The following is a 6891-nucleotide window of genomic DNA, read 5'->3' as shown; positions in this document are numbered from 1 at the left end:
TCATTTTTCTGGCCCATATATTCACATAGTTCATAATGACACCAAACAAAACTGTTTGTGAAGAGGACTGAAACATTCCTGATTAATTTAATTAATGAGAAAAATGTGGCTGAGTTACGACCTAAATTATCAAGAGTGATCTTCAGTCTGACATGAAACCTCTTTTTACATTACCAGTATTACCAAATAAATGGTACTATCTTGCAGTATTATGAGTACTCTGCTCCCACCCTTTTAAGCCAGATAAGTAAACACTATGGACATATTACTACAGCATTTCTCAAAGTATGGTCCAGAGAGCACCTGCATCAGAATCTCCAAAGGTACTATTTATACCTTTCTGTTGTTTTTTTTTGAAAGAGACAGGGGTCTCACTATCTTGCTCAGGCTGGTCTTGAACTCCTGGGCTCAAGTGATCCTGCTGCCTCAACCTTTGAAGTAGCCGTGGTAACAGGTACACGCCACTGCACTCGGCATGAGGTGTTTTTTATAATATGCAGATTCCTGGGCCCTACGAGCAACCTGAGGAATCAAAATTTCTAAAGCAGACCAAGAAATCTCCATTTTTAAACAAGCTCTCACAGGTACTGCTTAGGTATTGATTTGAGAAATCAATGGTATAAATCCTTTTAATCTGATCTTACTATTTAATGGAGAGATTGACTAAAACAAAAACAAAGACCTTTTCTCCATTTTGCTGATATTTAAATTTTCATATTTGTAGAATGTTTCTTTGTATATGTCCTTACAACATAAGCATTCTCTAATAATTAAATAATTTAGAGGCAATAATACTGATCATAATACTATTCTCAAAAGCACTTAAATTTTCACTTTTTAGGAAGAACTGTAGGATAGTGAAATTCTTCATTAAAGAGTTAGTGATAAACTAACTAGTCTTCAGTCACTTTAGCAGTTCACATAGTTTATTCAGCAATATAACAGGAGAGAACCTCCATTGTAAGAGACATAAGGCAGATACAGGGTGTATCTCTGGGGTACATTCTTCATACAGACTAACAAATAACTTCAGGTTTCACAACATGTAGCAAGTATGATTTGTTGCACACCAATAGCCATTCATTTCTCACGTCTTCCTTGCTAAAAGAGCCCTGGTTGGGCACAGTGGCTACACCCGTAATCCCAGCACTGTCGGAGACCAGGGCAGGCGGATCATCTGAGGTCAGGAGTTCAGATGAACCAGCCTGACCAACATGGTGAAACCCCGTCTGTACTAAAAACACAAAAATTAGCCAGGTGTGGTGGCGGGCACCTGTAATCCCCGCTACTTGGGAGCCTGAGGCAGGAGAATCGCTTGAACCTAGGAGGCAAAGGTTGCAGTAAGCTGAGATCATGCCACTGCACTTCATCCTGGGCGAGACAGCGAGACTCTGTCAAAAAAACAACAAAAAAAAGAGCCCTGATTTTTTCAATGGAGGCAATGTGCCCTTCCCAGGCAATGATAACCCTATTCCCCTTTGCCAAGCTTTCCCAGGCTCCCTTGTAAACTGATACTTTATATAATGAGATATAAGAAGAAATCTGCTAGAGATTTTTTGGAAAGACTTGATTTCCAAAATGAAAGACAGACTTGAAAGACTTTTGCTCTCTACTTCCAGCCTTTCCTAGGGATTAAAATGTCTGTTACAACAAGAAGTCATATTGTACTCATCGAAAAAAAAAATCTTAATGATAAAAAGCAAACATGGATCCTAGGCCAGGTGGGGTGGCTTACGCCTGTAATCCCAGTACCTTGGGAGACCGAGGTAGGAGGACGGCTTGAGCCTAGGAGTTGGAAACCAGCCTAGGCCATATAGCAAGACTTGGTCACTACTTTTAAAAAAGCAATAAAAAAACAAAAAAAAGAGGATTCCAAGGGGGAAGGACAGAAAGAAGCTGGGACCTTGATAATATTGCTGAGGTGGTACAAAAGCACTAGATACCTAGATACCTGGCATGTTAAGTGTAATTTAAAAATTGTTCAGTGGCCTTTGAGATGTTTTCAACAGCTTTTTCTAAGTGGCTTAACCTCAACTCTGGGTCCATGATTTTAATGAACAATAGCAGTCCAGAATGCGGCCAATGTTCAGCAGACCTTCTTAGTTCTAAGAAAGATGCTTCCCCTAGACTGTTCATAATATATATGAAGTCAGGCTTGATAATTTCTTTTGTCATACATCTCCTAGATAGGTACTTTTCCATTTCCAGAGGAGGACATTGTAAATTCAGTCACCACAAAGACAAGACAGTCTTTTGTTTATGTAAAGCCACGTAAGTATAAACAGGTGGCATTTCTGCATGTTTCTGCATCACCTATGTAGGTGTTTCCTAATAGAACATGATTTATCTGAGTGACCAGTTATCAATAATGTCACAGCCACACTGAGGATGGGCCAAACAGGGCCAATGATGAATAAATGGCTATATATGGATAAATGTTATCTATATATATATCATCGCTGACCAATGCGTAAGAGGTGAGTTTACAACAGCATAATTTCTTATTAAAATTCACTGGACTAATCTAGGATCCAGCTATAATGAGGCTGCTTTCCTACAAAAGTTATCATTAGAAATACCATTATGAAGCACACAGTATGGGACTTCCCCTCTAGGACTACTTCGTCATATGTCACTCATTAGGCTGCAGAAATTTTTTTAGGAGTGGTAAGTTAGTTCCAAAACAGTTTATAGGAAATATGGATTATTTTATGAATATATATATGTGTGTGTGTGTGTGTATGTGTGTGTGTGTATGTGTGTGTGTATCTCAGTCTAGATGAACAGTCTGGCTGGAATACTAACTAAATTCATAGTGAATAAAATATGTATAGGCCACAGAAGCAGATCCAACAATTTAAGCAGTTCTCAAAGTAGTGACAATCTGGGTCACACTTAGAAATTAATTATTTTTCCATCTTCCTTGGGCTACCTACACAAAAGCCTCTAGAGTTGACAATTTTGACTATTATAGAAGCTATTTGTTTTGACCCAGTTTTTTGTTTAAGGTTTTATCTGTTCTGGTCAAGATTAACTGTAATGCAGGGTTAAAACCAGCTACTCGAGAGTCATGTATTCTTTTTCTAACCAGTGGAGGACCCAGAAGAAATGGGTGGCAAGCTTTCTCAAAGGTCCATCTGGTGAGATTCTGGGGAGCCCACTCAAGTGGGAAAGACCAAGGAAGAACAAGGCTTCTATTAGCAGGATTATCGGGATAACACTCAGGGCAATAATCAGCTCTGTTAATACGGTCTAAGAATACCTGGTAACATTCATTTTCAACAAGTTCAGTTTGGTACAACCAGTGGCCTAGTTCTAAACTAAGGAACCACTGTTGTCCACAATCAGGGCAATGTGAATTATCTGAAAACATCTGGACCTAGAAAGACAACACAGACAGCAATGTAACAGCAAGAGGCAACAATGACAAAGAGAGACACCCAAACACCAGTCCTATTACAGGTTTGGATTACCAATTTCTTAGTTCAACCAGTATTATTTGGAGAGCCAAATAAACTTGGCTTGCACCTCAGTGCAATTCTTCAAGATTTCGTTGTCTATTTGTCACTCAATTGCAACTCAGTCTCTGAACTCAGGGACCGATCCAGTTTATAATGTTATCAGTCACTTACTAGCAGTACAGATCTCAGGATAGCTCCTTCAAATCCCAGCTTCTCAAGAAGAGATAGGGCTCTAGTCTAAATTAGTTATATTTTTCGTATGCGTTATCAGCTGCTGGTGGTGTCACACAGAGGCACTTGGCTTACTCTTTGTTGGTAAGGTTACTGTGTCTGCTTGGTGAAACAGAGGAGCTGACAGGTCCAATGGGTCTTTTGTTGGCGCTGGCACTCTTGCTGTTGTAATACACGTACCCAAGTCTTAAGGCCTTAGCATTTTATAGCAATGTAGAGGGGTCAGAAAAACCTGGCAGAGTCCTCTTGAGTGTGGATCCAATGAAGTCTGTCTTGGGAGGACATTAATCAGGACCCAGTTGGCGTGAAGGAGCTGATGCTCAGTTGGCTGGAGAGTCTGGGAATGTGTCACATACCTCGTTTACTGTTTGAGTGAGGCCAGGTGTGGTGGCTCACGCCTGTAATCCCAGCACTTTGGGAGGCTGAGGCGGGAGGATCGCTTGAAGCCAGGAGTTCGAGACCTGCCTGGACAATACAGTGAGACCCTGTCTCCGAGAAGCCATCACCGCCATCGGCAGGAGAACCTAGGGTCCATAAAGCCATCTTCGCGATCGACTAAAGCTACCCGCTGTATGTCTTAAACCTAGATATGAAAGAGGCCAAAATAAATCCTCAGACATTATTATCTCAAGCTATAAATACTTCTTTATTTGTCCTACATACCTGTATATCTCACCCCTAAGAATCACAATTGGCACGATAAATAACCATTATCCTCAAAAGATCAATTTCAGAGAACCTGAAGCTTTTCAATTTTGAGTCATTTTTTCTAGATTTTGTGTGTCAACTGTTTTTTTCTATTTGCAAGTTTGTTTTCTGTCATTTTTGTTCATTTAGTTTTCTTTCCCTTCTCTTCCTTCTCTCGTTGTTTCATTTCTTCCTTGAAAACTATTTTTATTTGATAAAACCATACCTAAGTTTGTCAACGAAACAATAAAACCTCAAAAAAGATGATTATCTCTGCCTCTTCTCCTTTTGCATTTCCTCTTGTTCACCAGAGAGAAGAAACACAAGTCACTTCCTTTGGGATACCTGGTGAGTGGGACTCAATAAGATCCCTTTGAGTGGGATATGGTTCTACCTAAATTCCCAGAGCCCAGCAGTCATATGAATTTCTATTTAAACATGGTTGGAGTCAGTATTTTTTTAACCTCCCTGGGATTTATCCAAAGTGTGATTAAGGCTAGGAAAACAGAGGGTAGAACAGAAGAGAGACTGAGGGTACTTTGAGATCTTTTCTTTGTATATTCACCCTCTAAGGTTCCCAAGACAAATATCCTCCCACAGAATACCTTTCCTGGTGGAATCAAGGGGAAAATTGGACAATTAAGCCATGTTTTATGGATATCTTTAACTGGAGACGACCAGTTCGATCTCCTACTCTCTGGAGTTTTCTCCTTAGTTAGTCAAGCTCTTTGATTCACAGCTCTGGGGCTGTAAACAGGAATGAGTTTGCACTTGTACCTTTTCTTCTTGATGCCTGAGAAATGTCTATGATCTTGGAAGCTGGTTTTTAGGTCCCATAATGAGAACCTTAGGACACGCTTATTCACCAAACATTGGTTCATAAATGAAGGGAAGGTAAGCATTGGGGATGGAATGGGTATTTTTTTCCTCTCAGCAATAGATGAGTTTATAAGTTGAGAGAGATGAGGAAGAAACAGAAGACAGCAGTTGGCATGGGACAGGATGAGAGAAAGGGGCAAAAGGAGAAAAAGATGAAAGAAGAGAGAGATCGACATAGTGGAGGAATTTTTTCTGCCTTGGATCCTGACATAGAAAACCAGATTTGAACACCACAGAATCCAAGCATTCCAAAGTTGTTTTGGTGTTTAAATATGGAATTTTGAGAGGTCTTCTACACTTTCAAAATGTGTTCTTCATTGGCTATAAAAATTATTCAACTGCCAACATTTGGGATAATTTTTCTCTGATGACAAGCATATTCCTCTCTGTTTAGTCAGGACAACACTAATATGGTGCCTTATCTGTGGTAGGTTTCAAGGGTCTGGTTGTTGAATGAATGCATGTGCCTTATAAGGACAAACATCTCTCCGAAAGAGTCACTTGTTTAATTCCTGATGTTTGCCTGTGTCAGAACTGCCAGATAAGTCATGACCTTTGAAGCAATCAGAGGGCACCTGATGATGAAAAGAAGAATGGAGTTAAAAATGGTCATTAAAGGGGAAAATACTTAGGAGGCTGGGATTAGGGTAAACAAAGTCATCTCTTTATATCTTGCTGAACACTCAGTTGTCCTCTTGCCATTGGCTTTGAGTTTTGGTAGGCTGCTGACGGACTGGCACTTGGCTGCCTTGTAAATTATACAGCTTATCCCCAATACAGTCTGCACCAAGGCATTGCATTCAACTGTTGGGCATCAGAATATAAGCTACTTATGTGAAAACAAGCTTCTCTCCTGAATTTCCCTTTTGTTTTCCCTCCCTGGTAAGTAGTGCCTGTTTCTCACCTATCTGAATGAGAACTCCAGCAGTAGAATAATCATTTTCCCTCTGTGCTCATATGTGTTCTATGTTGGTGCTCTTGGTTTGCCAGCAGTTTCTATACTCAATTCCACATCTTTGTCTAAGGAATCTGCACCCAGAGTCCAGCAAAGGAATTGATATGAATAATTTTCTCCTGTGTGTAAAAGGATGTAAATTCCTCTGACCCCTCTCTGGGTAGATTTGCATTTTGTCTTTAATTGTGGCAGCAGGGAAACCAACATTTATTGGGCACTGTGCAAGCAAAGGTACTAGGGGTTTCAAATATGTCATCTCATTTCATCGTACAATAACCTTATGGAGTATAATTACATCCTGTTTAAAGATCTTCATCTTTCTGAGATTTGCAAGAGTTAAGAGACCTGCTATGGACAAAAATGCCACAATCAAAGTTTTATGATGACCAAGCCTATCTTATTCAAAAATCTGTGGTGTTTTTCTCTAGTCTCACATTGCCTTCAAAGTAGGGGTAGATGGCAGAGAGGGAGGGAGGGAGAGAGGGAGAGTGAGGGAGAGAGAAAGAGAGAGAAAGAGAGAGAGAAAGAGAGGGGGAGAGAGAGAAAAAAAGAAAGGAGAAGAAGGAGAAGGAGAAGGGGAAAGGGAAGAAGAAGAAGAAGAAGAAGAAGAAGAAGAAGAAGAAGAAAGAAGAAGAAGAAGAAGAAGAAGAAGAAGAAGAAGAAGAAGAAGAAGAAGAA

General features: G+C 40.0%; 1 pseudogene; it reads right to left on the bottom strand.

The window, feature by feature from the left end:
• Positions 1-4235, bottom strand: part of LOC105501450 — a 53343-nt pseudogene extending 49108 nt beyond the window's left edge.
• Positions 4236-6891: the final 2656 nt, after the last annotated feature.

This window comes from Colobus angolensis, unplaced genomic scaffold (genome assembly GCF_000951035.1).
Source record: "Colobus angolensis palliatus isolate OR3802 unplaced genomic scaffold, Cang.pa_1.0 Scaffold71, whole genome shotgun sequence".
NCBI classification, from domain to species: domain Eukaryota; kingdom Metazoa; phylum Chordata; class Mammalia; order Primates; family Cercopithecidae; genus Colobus; species Colobus angolensis.
Note: the sequence above shows the minus strand (reverse complement) of the source record. Positions and strands in the feature narration are given on the sequence as shown.